Genomic DNA, 12651 nt, shown 5'->3' with positions numbered 1-12651 from the left:
ATGGAAAATGAAATGCCACTGAACCCTAGAAACAGAAAAGACACACAAAAATGCCACACACTGCTGAGCAAAATGGAAAGCCTGGAGTTGGTCTTCATGGGAAAGGACCCCCTGACCACCTTATCTAGAACAGCAGCTGCCTACACATTGATCTGTTTTTCCTTCACTTGCCAGGCAAGTGGACTGAGACCCAGAATTATATCATGGGTTTCTTCAGTCATAGGTGAATCATGGATTTTCTCCATAACCACCCCATACTTGGCCTTGTCTGGAGGGTATGGGCAGTATGAAGACAAAGTCTTCATGTTATTCTTTATGATATCCCCAAAGCTGCTGATAGCTCCAGGCCCATAGCAGGTCCATAGCTCAGGAGATCCTCACTTCTGATTAAATGTTTCCACCTGGATGTTTTTAGTGGCCCTAACCACTAAACCTTTGCTAATGGGCCTCTCCCCGCTTTCCTCCCTCTGTGTTCCTCTCAAGCTGCAGCCAGTATATGGAACATTCTACCCCCTTTCTCTGTTTGGTAAAGATTTCTTCGTCTCCCTTCACTCCCAGCAAGGGCAGGGCCTCTTCTGTCCCCCAGAGCAGCTGTTCATGGCATCTCTTCGTGGATAGACATTAATGCCGGACATCTGAATGGGTCTGTAGTCCCGTTTTGTTGTCGTTTGTTTCTGGCATGCTCAGCTTCAGGGTGCTGCTCGATTTCTTGCTGATGGCTAAATGTGCCAAGGAAGAAAAGTGAAAAGCCCAGTGTGTGTTGAATCAAGTGTGACCTGGTCTGAGCCGGAGCCCTTCCAGCGATATACCTGAGACAAGCCTGCCCCACCCCACCATCACTGTCTCTCATCAGAAAAGACTCCAAAGAGTGAACTAAGCACTTGGGTGGCATTGATAGCAAGTGGAGTTCTGGCTCCAAAAGGCTCTAACTGTCCTGGGGAAAGTTGTCCCTGGTTGGAGGTTATGGGGGAGGGGAGGAGGGGAGTACTCTCACTGTTAATTCCTGCATCTGGGGGGTGGGGAAAGGGCGGGTGGACTTCTCCAGTTCAAGGTGACACAAAGGAGCGGGTAAAGACAGTGAGTTATATCTATGCTTTCAGCCAAAGTTTAGTCACAAAATGAAGGCAGAGGTGCCAAGCCTTCCTCCTGCCCTGAGATCCCCTGAGGGCCCGAATGAAGAATCAATGCCTTTAGCAAAAGCAGCTTGTAAGTGCCTACTGTGTTTCCAGTTTCCAGGTCCTTCTACATATAAATAAGCTGTGTGGATACTATTCCTCTTATCTCTTTGAAAATCAGTGCACACAATATCCGTCACACTAGTGTATGTGACGCACCATGGGGACCATTGCTCAGTGTGCAAATAGGTCATTTTGTTTAAAAATCACTGCCGGGTACTCAGTACAATGGGTGCTTCATATTGTATTGTGTAAAGTTCTTATCAAAGAGCATTTAATATGTTCCAAGCTTCAGTGACTGCAAATAAATCATCCTACGTGTGTGCAAATATATTCCCAGGGAAGAGATGGGATTTCGAAGTCAAAGGCTACACCCTGTACGTTTTCATAGACCATTGCTTACACCCTCCACAGATGGCATGACAGCACGCATCTCACCTCCTCACCCTCACCAGGGTTCATGCCATGGAGAAACCAATGGACCAGCATATTGTTTTATAGTTTCCGCTTGCCTCCCCACCCTCTTTACCTCCTCCCTCACTCCCTCTCATGTGTGTATGGTGTGTTTGTGGGCACTCACATCCTTTGCTATGTGAGTGAAGCATGTGTGTGTGTGTACCACCACACACACTGTAGAGATCAGAGGCCCAGCCTGGGTGTCGCTCCTCACTGTCAACCTTAGGACAAGGGTCTCCTGGTTGCTTCTCCCCTGGGTACTAGGCAAGTGAGCTAGCCTTCAGGTTTCCCAGAAAGCTTCTGTCTCTACCTCCTGTCTGTCTCCCTGTAGGAGCACCAGATAACAGATGCTGCCTCTGTGTGTTCAAATGTTGCTTTCGTGTGGGTTCTGGGGCCTGAAACTCAGTTCAGACTATATATATATATATATAGTCTGCTCATTTTATTTCTGTGGGTTGTCAGTTCAGGAGTTACCCTGTTACTGTTCTGGGTTATTGGCCCTGTGACTTAAAACAAGGACCTTTGCATGTTTTAAATGCACCAGCTCTTTGGCCTGTGAAAACATTTCCCCCATTTTCATTCATCTTTATGTTTTATTCATATTTAATTTACCATGCCAAAAATGTAGTTAAATTGGTCACTTTTTCATTGAGGGATGATTTTAAATTCCTGGGTATTTCAGCTTCTCCTCATATTGCAATATTAAATTCTATGTTTTCCATTACATTTTCTTAAGAATATTTTATTATGAAATATTATGAAATGACACTTAAAGGCATAAAAATATGTTTTTCAAGATACTGCTTCTCTGTTTAGCCTTGACTGTCCTGACTCTCTTTTTAGACCAGGCTAGCCTCAAACTCATAGAGATCTCCCTTCCTCTCCCCCAAGTGCTGGGATTACAGGTGTGCACCATCACACCCAGCTTATTTTTTAAAATGCACACATGGGCATCACTTAGCTTAAATAAAACATTATTGACAAAGTTAAAACCTCTGCTTGACTCCTTCTCTCTTCTCCTGCCCTGTTCCTATCTTTCCCAATGTAGTAGTGATTCTCTATTGCTGAGACCAAATATCTGACAATTAGCAATGCTTAAAAATATTTTTAGATTCTATGATTTATTTGAGTGTGCGTACATGTATATTCTTGTGTATGCACATGCATGTGTGTATGTGTGCTTGCTCATGTGTGCAGGTGCTCAAGAGGGTCAGAAGAGGGTGTTGGATTCCCTGAAACAGGAGTTACAGGCTGTTGTAGGCCACCTGGTGTGCATGCTGGGACATGAACTTCTGCAAGAGCGGCACATGCTCTTAACCACTGAGCCGTCTCTCCAGCCCACGGAGTGCTTAAAGGAGAAAACTTTTATTTTGGCTCAAAGGCTGAGGCGTGTGCTCCATCATGGCAGTGAAAGCATGGTGCCAGGTGGCTTCATGGCAGCAGAAACTACATTTGGTTCAACAGGAATCAGAGAGGAGACAGAGAGGAGGGCAGGACTCAAGGCATACAGTCTAGTGAGCCACTCCCTCCAGCTAGGCCCCCACCTCCTAAGGTTCTATAATTTCCTTAAGCATCAGCGTCACCTAGAGACTGAGTGCTCAACACATGAGCCTGTGGAGGGGATTTCACATCATGGATATAAGTTCTCAAACAAGGCCTGGGATTGTCCTGTGTGTTTTCCTCTGTAGCTTGCTTTGTCCTTAATATACTTATGAGGCTTTGTCCATACCAACACATTACTTCCAGTTTATTACAATGGCTATTTCACAGTCGCCCATGTGACTTTCTGGAAGTGGACATTAGGATGTCCCTGTTGTCTTTTGTTTATTAGAAACAAAGAGGCAAGGAGGTCCTTGCTGGGATCCTGAGCAGTAGAGTTTCCCCAGCACAGAACTGGAAGGTTTAATTCTCTGTTTACTAGCCCAGCTCCCATCTCACTGCCTCGAAGGAAACAGGGTCCCAGGGACTATGCTTGAGACAGCTCTTGCTTTCTAATCCTGATTTTCACTTGGAGTTAGGAAATTTTCATGTTCTGCCAGTCTGAGAGGGTGAAAAAAAGAATCTGTTCAGTTTGATTCACGTGAGGTATAGTCATTTTGAGCATCCTTCCTCCCTCTAACCTTCAGTGCTGGGAATTGAGCCCAGGGCTACATGCATGCAAGGTAAACATTCTACCTTTGACCTGTAGGTTCAGCCTGAGCATCATTCATGTACTTATTAACAAAGTTTCTTTTTTTATTTAAATAAATGAAATATTGAACTGGAAAGATGGCTGTGCAGTTAACAGCAGGTACTGCTCTCCCAGAAGACTTGAGCTTAGTTCCCACCACCAGAATCAGGCAGCTCACAACTACTTGTAACTCTAGCTACAGGATATCTAACACCCTCTTCTGGCCTTGTGTGCACCAGCACTCACATGGCATACATACACGCATACACATGAATACAGATGAATCTAAAAAATAAAAAAACTTAAAAAAAATTGGTTTTTGATCTCTTTTGTCTATTTGGAAGCCTTTCCCCTTTTAACTTTCTTATATTTTAAATGTAACTGAGGATGAGACATAGACTTTATGTCAGGGTGATGTGTGAGAAAGGCCTATAATGGTGTTACATTCTTTGCTGTTTGAAGCAGTGCTCAGATCTTCTCTTGACGGTGGACTGGTCTAAGAGTCTCCCTTCTAACGAAACAGTGATGGCACACTTCTTCATAAATTAGCTCAAAAAGCAGGCATGACTTTCCACAGGTTTGCCCTTCACTTTGTGTGACTTGTTCTGGGGTAAACCAGCTGCTGTACTGCAAGAACATTCAGACCTCCCTGGAGAGAGGCTCGTGTTCTCAGGAAAAGGTGCCAACAGCAAGGGACAAATCGAGACTTTCTACTTACAGCCATGTGAGTGAGTGTGCTGTCTTAGATGTGAATCCTTGAACACCTGTAAGCCTTCAAGTGGCAGTGGCTTCAGTCAACAGCTGAAAGAAAGCTCCATAAGGGACTCTGAGCAAGAGCCACGCTGCCAGCCTGCTCGTGGAGTCCCAGAAGACCTGTGTGAGGTAATAAACACTTTCTGTTCTAAGCTTCATAGTATATTTCACTTGCCCTAATATTGTGGCCAGAGTCACGAGTATTATTCTCTTTGAGTTTTATCTTCTATCACTGTGCCCTTTTTGACTTGTTTAAAGCTTTTTGGACCACTCTTTGACCACTTTCTCCATTTCCATCTTTCTCAGATCATCGTATCCGTTATTGATGATGCCTTTCTGTAAACCCAAGGCAGTCTGCCTGGGTCTTCTTTCATTCCTGACAGAGTGAATGAAGGCTGCCGTCCTCTTTGACAGACATTTACTAACTTGGCTCTTGTTATGGTAGAGTCTCTCAGTGTCTCTTTCCTACTCCCTTACTGCAACTATCTCAATTGTCTCAGATGATAGAACTATCCTATGTCTCACTTTCCCACCTCATCTCAGAGTTGGTTCTTCCTCAAACCGTACCTGGCCTTTAGATCCTAACAGTTTGCTCATCAGCCACTGACCTATTAAACTGAACTCTGGAGTGGATAAAAGGCCCAACACAACTGAGATTCCTCTTGACTTATTCCTGTGCCAGTGTTAGAACAGAGTGCTTTGTCTGGGCAGGATGATATCTGCATGGTGCACCATGAGCTCCCCATCACTCATCAATATGAATATGTTATACCTACCAGATAGTCTTTGGGCCCCCTGCTGGGGTACTCAAGTCAGCAGTCTGGCCATTACCTTCCAATATACATTACTGATGCTTCATAGTTGAGGAAAGCAGCCATCTCCAGAGGACTGGCTAAATGACGGGAATATCTAAGCGACTTACCTCTTCTTAGTTTATTCTGGAAGTCAGGTTTTTTGCATCATAGCACATGTGCTTTCAGTGGTTGTTTCTTGTGGTTCCCTATAAAGTTACTCTACCACAGTATACTCTTCCTTGATATCTGTAGGAGATTGTTATGATGAAAATTAGTAAAAGGCCTTCATGGACCAATGAGATGGCTCAGCAGGCCCAATGACCCAAGTTTGATCCCTGGAAACCACATGGTGGAAGGAGAAAATGGATTCCCAAAAGTTGTCTATCACCTACACACACGCAGTAAATGTATACCCATACTCATATACAGGAATATACATTCACAATAATAATAATAGTAATAGTAATAAATAATAGAATAAGAAGCAACTTGAAGATCCAGAAAATGAGAAATTCCCTCCTCAAAATAATAAGTATTACAACAATGAAACAATACTTAAAACACTATGTGTAGCCTGTAAATATTTTTTAGTTTATCAACATAATCATCTACAGACATGACCACAGATCAACTAGATCTAAAAAGTTTTCATTGAGATTCTTTTTTTTCAGGAGGTTCTAGATTGTATCAAGTTGGTAATTAAAACCAACCTCATGGGTTGGCTGTGTCCTCTGACCATGTTTAATTGGCTCTAATTGAGTCTATAGTTCCTTATAAAGGAGGTTGGGAAATGGACTTCAGGGCCCAAAACAAAAGATAATAGAGTCTGAGAACTAAACACTGTCTTCTAGATTGTTCAAGATCGGATCTCACTAGTTTCTTACAGACTGTTCAGTATTTTCTTAGCTTCTCCTCTCATGAGGTCGCAGGTCATGCATCTCCTCTTGACTGTAAGGGCTGATTTTACTAATTTGCTTCTGATGAGGAGAGCAGAGAGGGAATGGTAGGCTGTTGTTTGCAATATACATTATAAAATAACTGTCGATCTGTGTGTGGGGGGCACTATTTTCCTCTCTTTTTTGAATCACTTGCTCTGAGAGGAGCCAGCTGTCATGTTATGAACCACCCTGGGGAGATGACAGCCAGTTGCTATGGTGTGAAGACATCTAGGCAGTCAACAAGGAAGAGCTTTGAAGTCTTCTAGCCAGTGTGTGGCTGAGCTTAAAAGTGGACCTCCTCCCAGGTGAGTCTGTAGATAATTACAAATACCCAGCCAAGAACTTGACTTCAGTCTCAGGAAACACCCTGGCCCCGAGCCAACAAAGCTGCTCCTTGATCTCAAAACCACAGAATCCATGAGATGCTAAAGCATTTACTGTTTCGATTCTCTGGATTCGTAATAATTTATTGCAGAGACAATAGATTAGTGAGGTAAAAATATTTCCTCTTGGGCTCTAATTCCTTGGCCATCATGTAGATCTCTATACTGTGTTTTAGGAGCACATAAAGGTTAACAAATTGTCCTATAACATTTCTCAGCATGTCCTTCAGAGCTGGCACTAATTTTTGGTTATGGATTCTGGGATTGTGTGATCTGTCCCTGAAAGCATGTATGAGTGCAGTAGCCGGATGCAAATGGAACATATTTCTCTCCCTTCTCCATATGCTTTTCCTTAGAGAAGAGTGGTGCTCTTGAGTAGGTGTGTTCTCTGGGATGTCGCTGCACACTTAGAAAACATATTCTTTCCTAATTTTTGCACCTATGCCCCCTATGACACCATAAAGCATACTTCATTCACCTTATTAAAGCGAGTAATCGACAGAGAAAATAAATCCGTCCCGGTTTCAGACTTTGTAGATGGGAGGAAGCTGCCATTTTACCTCTTGTATCCTGTGTGCAATTTCTATGAATTATTATTTAGAGCCATCCGTGCAAGACTCCTATTCACTGTGCCTGTTTTATTTGAAGAGATGATGTGATGATTTGAATGATAAATAGGCATTTGAACACTTGGTCTCCAATCTGTGCACTGCTTGGGGATGTTTAGGTGGTGCAGCCTAGGTGGAGGAAGTATGTCACTGGGAGTGGGGGGGGAACTTTGAGACAAAAAGCCTCACCCTACTTCTGGTTTGCTTTCTCTGCTTTGTGTTTGAAGTAAAAGGTATGATCTTTAAGCTTTATAATTCTTCCGCCTTGCCTGGTGCTTGCTGCCATACCTACCACCATGATGGATTCAGCCTTCTGGAACAGTAAGCCAAGATAAACACTACTGTAAGTCACTTTGGGTCATTGTGTTTTATCATACAGCAATAGAATTACATGGTGTTCATCATTAGAGCAATAGAAAAGTGCCTATGATAGATGGGGAGATGTGGAGAACTTGGGGTGGGCGGAATTTTATTCCAAACACCAAGTTATATTACAAACTCTCCCATATTTTGATGGGCCTTGAGGCTCCTTTATTCCTTGGCAAGAGAGGCATTATATACTCTAGAAGAGAAATACTCTTCTTGTTGAAATCCAAATGGTAATGTCTGTGGAGCAGAACTCAGACATCTGCAAACACATTAGTAGAGCTGAAACAATTTGAACTTGCTATTTTTTTTTATGCTAGCACAGTCACAGTCACTTTCTAAATGGCTGTTTTTTAATCTTTTAGTGTTTTTTTGTTTGTTTGTTTGTTTGTTTTTTGTTTTTTTTTTTTTTTTTGGTCAGAAAAGAGATTTCAAAGGTAGTTTCCTTTAAGATTACAAGTCGTATATTGATTTTTTTGGTCTTATTTTGTGACTGAAGAATAATCCCTTCTTAAGTCACATGGACCTTTCTCCTAAGAGGCTTCTTGAGGGGCTGATGTGAGGTAAGGAGAGTCAAATGGGGTTCATCTATGGAAGTATACAATTCATTCATCCCTGAGACTTATGCATGGCTTTTCCAGATTCTGCTGCTGCCATAGCTTAACCCACTGTGGCCCAATGCACACCATCAGGTTCTCCTGGTATTAGGGTACTATAAAAGCCCATGTTAGCAGGAAAGTATTCCAGTGAGAGGTTTGTCAAGAGCTTTACTTGGCGGGCTCAGTGCAGGGGGCTGCCTTCTGAGATGCAAGGCTGAACTTTGTCAAATACCTCCCACTTGGGGATATGCTCACGCAGCCTAATTCTAATCTTTCTCACCAGCTTTTGCTTTTTAGTTTTGTTTTTTTTTTTAAATTTTAACCTTTATTTTCATGTTATGTGTATGGGTGTTTTGCCTTCATGTATGTCTGTGCACCACATGTGTGCGGTGCCCACAGAGGACAGAAAAGGGCATCAGATCTCTTGCAACTAGAATTACAGTGGTTGTAAGCCACTGTAAGGGTGCTGGGAATTGAGCCCGGGTCCTCCGGAAGAGCAGCCCATGCTATTTAATAATTAACTGTCTCTCCAACTCAGTTTACCATCTTTAGTACTCATTTTCTTGCAGAACAGATTTAGAATAATTTTAAGCTGTGAATAAAAATAACCAATACATATTTAATGAAGCCCAATAGGACTAAGTATATTAGTATTGATTTTTTGGAAGGAAATAGTTATTGATTTAGATCTCCAGCGCCCCAAACAGTATTGTTTACCAACTGCAGAGGTTTCCTTGTTCTAGGTAAAATCAAGCTCCAAAATCCTTGAGTCAGAATAAGAGTCCCGAAGTGGTTTTCTTGAGGGAATATTGTGCTGAAGTCAGAATGAAAAGTAAATCTGAAGAAAGGGTGGGGTGTGCCTTCTGAATGGGGCTGACAGACCAGGAAAGCCATCAGTAGTCTTCCCAGGTACAGAAGTGAACACCAGGCACCCTTCTGATTAAGGCTAGAGCACAGATGTTCCTGCAAGGTCTCTCCATCTCCTCTGTCTTTCTATCTCTGGATCTATCTCTCTATATCTCTCCCTGTCTCTGTCATTCTATCTCTCCTGGGGTCTCTGTGTCTCTCTCTGTCTCTCTGTCTCTCTCTGTGTCTTTGTTTTTCTGTTTCTCTCTCTCTCTCTCTCTCTCTCTCTCTCTCTCTCTCTCTCTCTCTGTGTGTGTGTGTGTATGTGTGTGTGTGTGTGTGCATGTGTGCACACCCTGCAGGCTTTGTTGTAATTCCATGGATAATAGTCAATAAAAGATCGCAAAGAGGAACTGTGGTATGTTAGATGACTACAGGGATCAGGTAGGTGACAATGGTTTTTGTTTGTTTGTGGTGATGATGGGTTGACCTAAAAACACATTCTTAATGTGCCAGGAAACCTGCACATGCCCAAACCCACTAGGCAGGTGGTGTGGTCTTTGGAAATGACCTCTTTGTATACTTTCACTCATTCTAGTTTTAACTTGTCCTCATTCTGAGGTACATGTTCCAGGCTCAAATTGTCTCCTCTGCAAACTTTGCCTTGTGGCAGACAAAATCTTCCCCTCATACCTTCCTCAGGAGAATCTCTGAAAGGTGTGTGGCTTGCCTGATGGTTCCTAGGTGCTGTCCTTTTGGATTTGGAGCTGAGACCATGCTCTCTACAGGGCATCCCCCAACAGTGACTGACTGAGGAGATCAAGGACCTGGGCTCTCCCTAGCTAAAGCAGGACTCTCAGGAAGCCTGTGCTCCAGCCTCCTGAGACACTCCTCAGACTTCCTTGGAGTTATGCTAGCAGCCTAACTGGTTCCTATTCACATTGGTTTTTCTCCCTTCCCATGTATCTCTCCAGCATTACAGTTGAAGACTTCCTCTGCCTACTGAAGCTTCCTATGCCTTGATCATTTCCTAGGATTTTCCAAATTCAGGCTCTTAAAAGGTTTGACTCTGCCTTGGCTTCTGTGCTGACACATCTCCTTTCTCAAGCCCCTGCTCTCTGGGTATTTTCTGCGTCACTAGTCAACCATCATTGGAACAAATAACCAGAAAATCAACAATTAAAAAAGTTCATGTGGGCTCATTGCTTTGGAAGTGGCCCCAGTTCATGATTGCTTTGCCTTGTTGCTTTGGGCCTGTGGTAAAGAAACACATGATAGTGTGAGGATACAGTGAAGCCAAACTGACCTATTGTATGGCCAGCATACTAGTTTCATTTATGTTGCCGCGATAAAATACTCTGACAAAAAGCAACTAAAGGGAGAAAAGATTTATTTGGTTTTCAAGCCCAGGTTACAGTCTACAGGAACTCAAGGCAGCTTGAGTCACATCGTATCTTACTTTTGTGCAACTTGATTTCTCTGCTTTTATATAGTTCAAGCATCTCCAGCCCAGGGAATGGTACTGCCACGGTGGTCCGGATCTTCCCACTTCAATTAATTTCATTAAACACTCTCCCAAAGACAAGCTCACAAGCCAACTTAATGTAGATCATCCCTCAACAAGACTGTCTTCCAAGGCTGCTTCAAAGCTGACAATTGAAGCTAATCGTCATGGTCAAGTAGCAAGAGCAACAATAGGACTGATGTCTGGGGTCCCATAATCTCCTTTAAAGCTCAGCCCCACCCCTTAGAGAGTTCCATTGCTTCTCACTAATGCTGCATGGGGACAATGCCTTCAACTCAGAAACTTTTGGGTGTTGTTGGTGGGGTAGTTATGCAACCCACAGCCTTGGCTTCCTCTAGAATGTAAAACTCACTTCTCACCAAAATAATATACCTTAACTATACTATGAGCATACAGTTAGTTACCTTTCCAGTTTTTGTGACCATAATCTGGAAAGAAAGGGAAGGAAAGGTAATTTTGGCTCATGGAGTCTGTTGCAGTGGAGAAGGCATAGGAGCAGATGTGAGTCCCAGATTAATGGCAGGAATGTGTTCAGGTCAGGGCAGATCAGTAAACAGAGAGGGGATTGCCAATGCTCAGCTCACAGTCTCCTTCTCCCTCCTTTAACTAGCCCAGCCTATGGCAGGGTGAGGCCGATTTTCAACACTCATCCACTCAGTTCACATTCTCTAGAAAAGCTGCTACAAACATAGTCAAAGTGTGCCTCATTAATGCCCTGGCTGTTTTGTAGTCTTTACAATTGACAACCGAAGTTAACCATGTCACTTTTAGCCAGCCCTCTGCCAGGCTGTTTGCACAATTCCAACTCCAGGAGTTCAGAACTCTACAGTGTCTGGCTCAATAAGCTATAGCAGGTAGAGGGATGTCAATACCTGAAGAAGGTAGCCTTTAAGAAGTATTACTGCTTTATTTTACTGGTGTTAGAGCACCTGTGTATGAATACATGACCATTGGCTCATATCCTCATGGAGATCTCTGTTCCAGAATGTTTCCAATTTTTTTTCCTTTTAACATTTATTTATTTATTTATTTATTTATTTATTTATTTATTTATTTACTGTGTGTTCATGTTTGTGTGTGTGTACACATACATACATGCCACAGCATGTATGAGTTCAGAGGACAACTTGTAGGATTCTGTCCTCTCTTTCTGCTGTTTGGGTCCTGGGGATTGACTTCAGGTGATCAAGCTTGGTGAGAGGTTTCTATCTCTCACCAAGCCTGGTTGTGATTGACATACATTGACTATCATGTTAGCTCACCTGGTGGACCTATGAGAGGTAAAACAACAGTAGTATTTCTCTTGAAGAAAATGTATGAACATTCTTGCTGAGTCCCATACATGGAGTTTGAAAAATGTTTTAAAGGTTAAGAAATGTAAAGTTAGCTTTAGGTCCCTTTGGGCAGGGCTTTTCCATAAGTTACTTAAACTGTTTTGATATTCAGAGCTTTTCATGTAGTTGAAGAAGGCTTTGTGTCCATTTTGCAAGAGAAGGAGCCTCACTTATCAAAATCCTTCACCTTGCGTCAAGCATCACACAGACCTAGAGTACACTATGGGTGTTGCTTTACTCTGTTTTAGCTTCAGCATCATGGGCAGACTTTTGAAATCCATGTGTAAGTAAGAAAAATGGATTTTAGTTTAAAACTTGTCAAAGACTCAGCAAGCAGCATACAGGAAAGATAAGAAACTTGAGTTTTGCTTTGTTTTGTTTTTGAGTAATTTTGTCTGCCTCAAAAATGTTTGTTCCTAACCACTATATCACATTGATTGGCTATGTCTGGGGTTACACAGCCCTGACCACACACAACATGATGTAATGGAACAAGTCTGGCCTAGAAGTCAGGAGGCTTGGGAGTTGGCACAGATTCTCAATCTTAGAGTTTGACCTCTTTGAACTTCTAGATCCCCACATAAACAATGAGCTTAGTCCAATCTAACTCACTAAGTGGACTAAATGAGTATCAAAGTGTAAGGGGACATTTTGTGATCACACATCGAAGAGCAGAGGATGATGATATAATAGTGGTGATGGTG

The sequence above is a fragment of the Meriones unguiculatus genome, chromosome 1 (genome assembly GCF_030254825.1).
Source record: "Meriones unguiculatus strain TT.TT164.6M chromosome 1, Bangor_MerUng_6.1, whole genome shotgun sequence".
Taxonomy (NCBI): Eukaryota; Metazoa; Chordata; class Mammalia; order Rodentia; family Muridae; genus Meriones; species Meriones unguiculatus.
The sequence above is the reverse complement of the archived record's forward strand: the minus strand, read 5'-3'. Positions refer to the sequence as shown.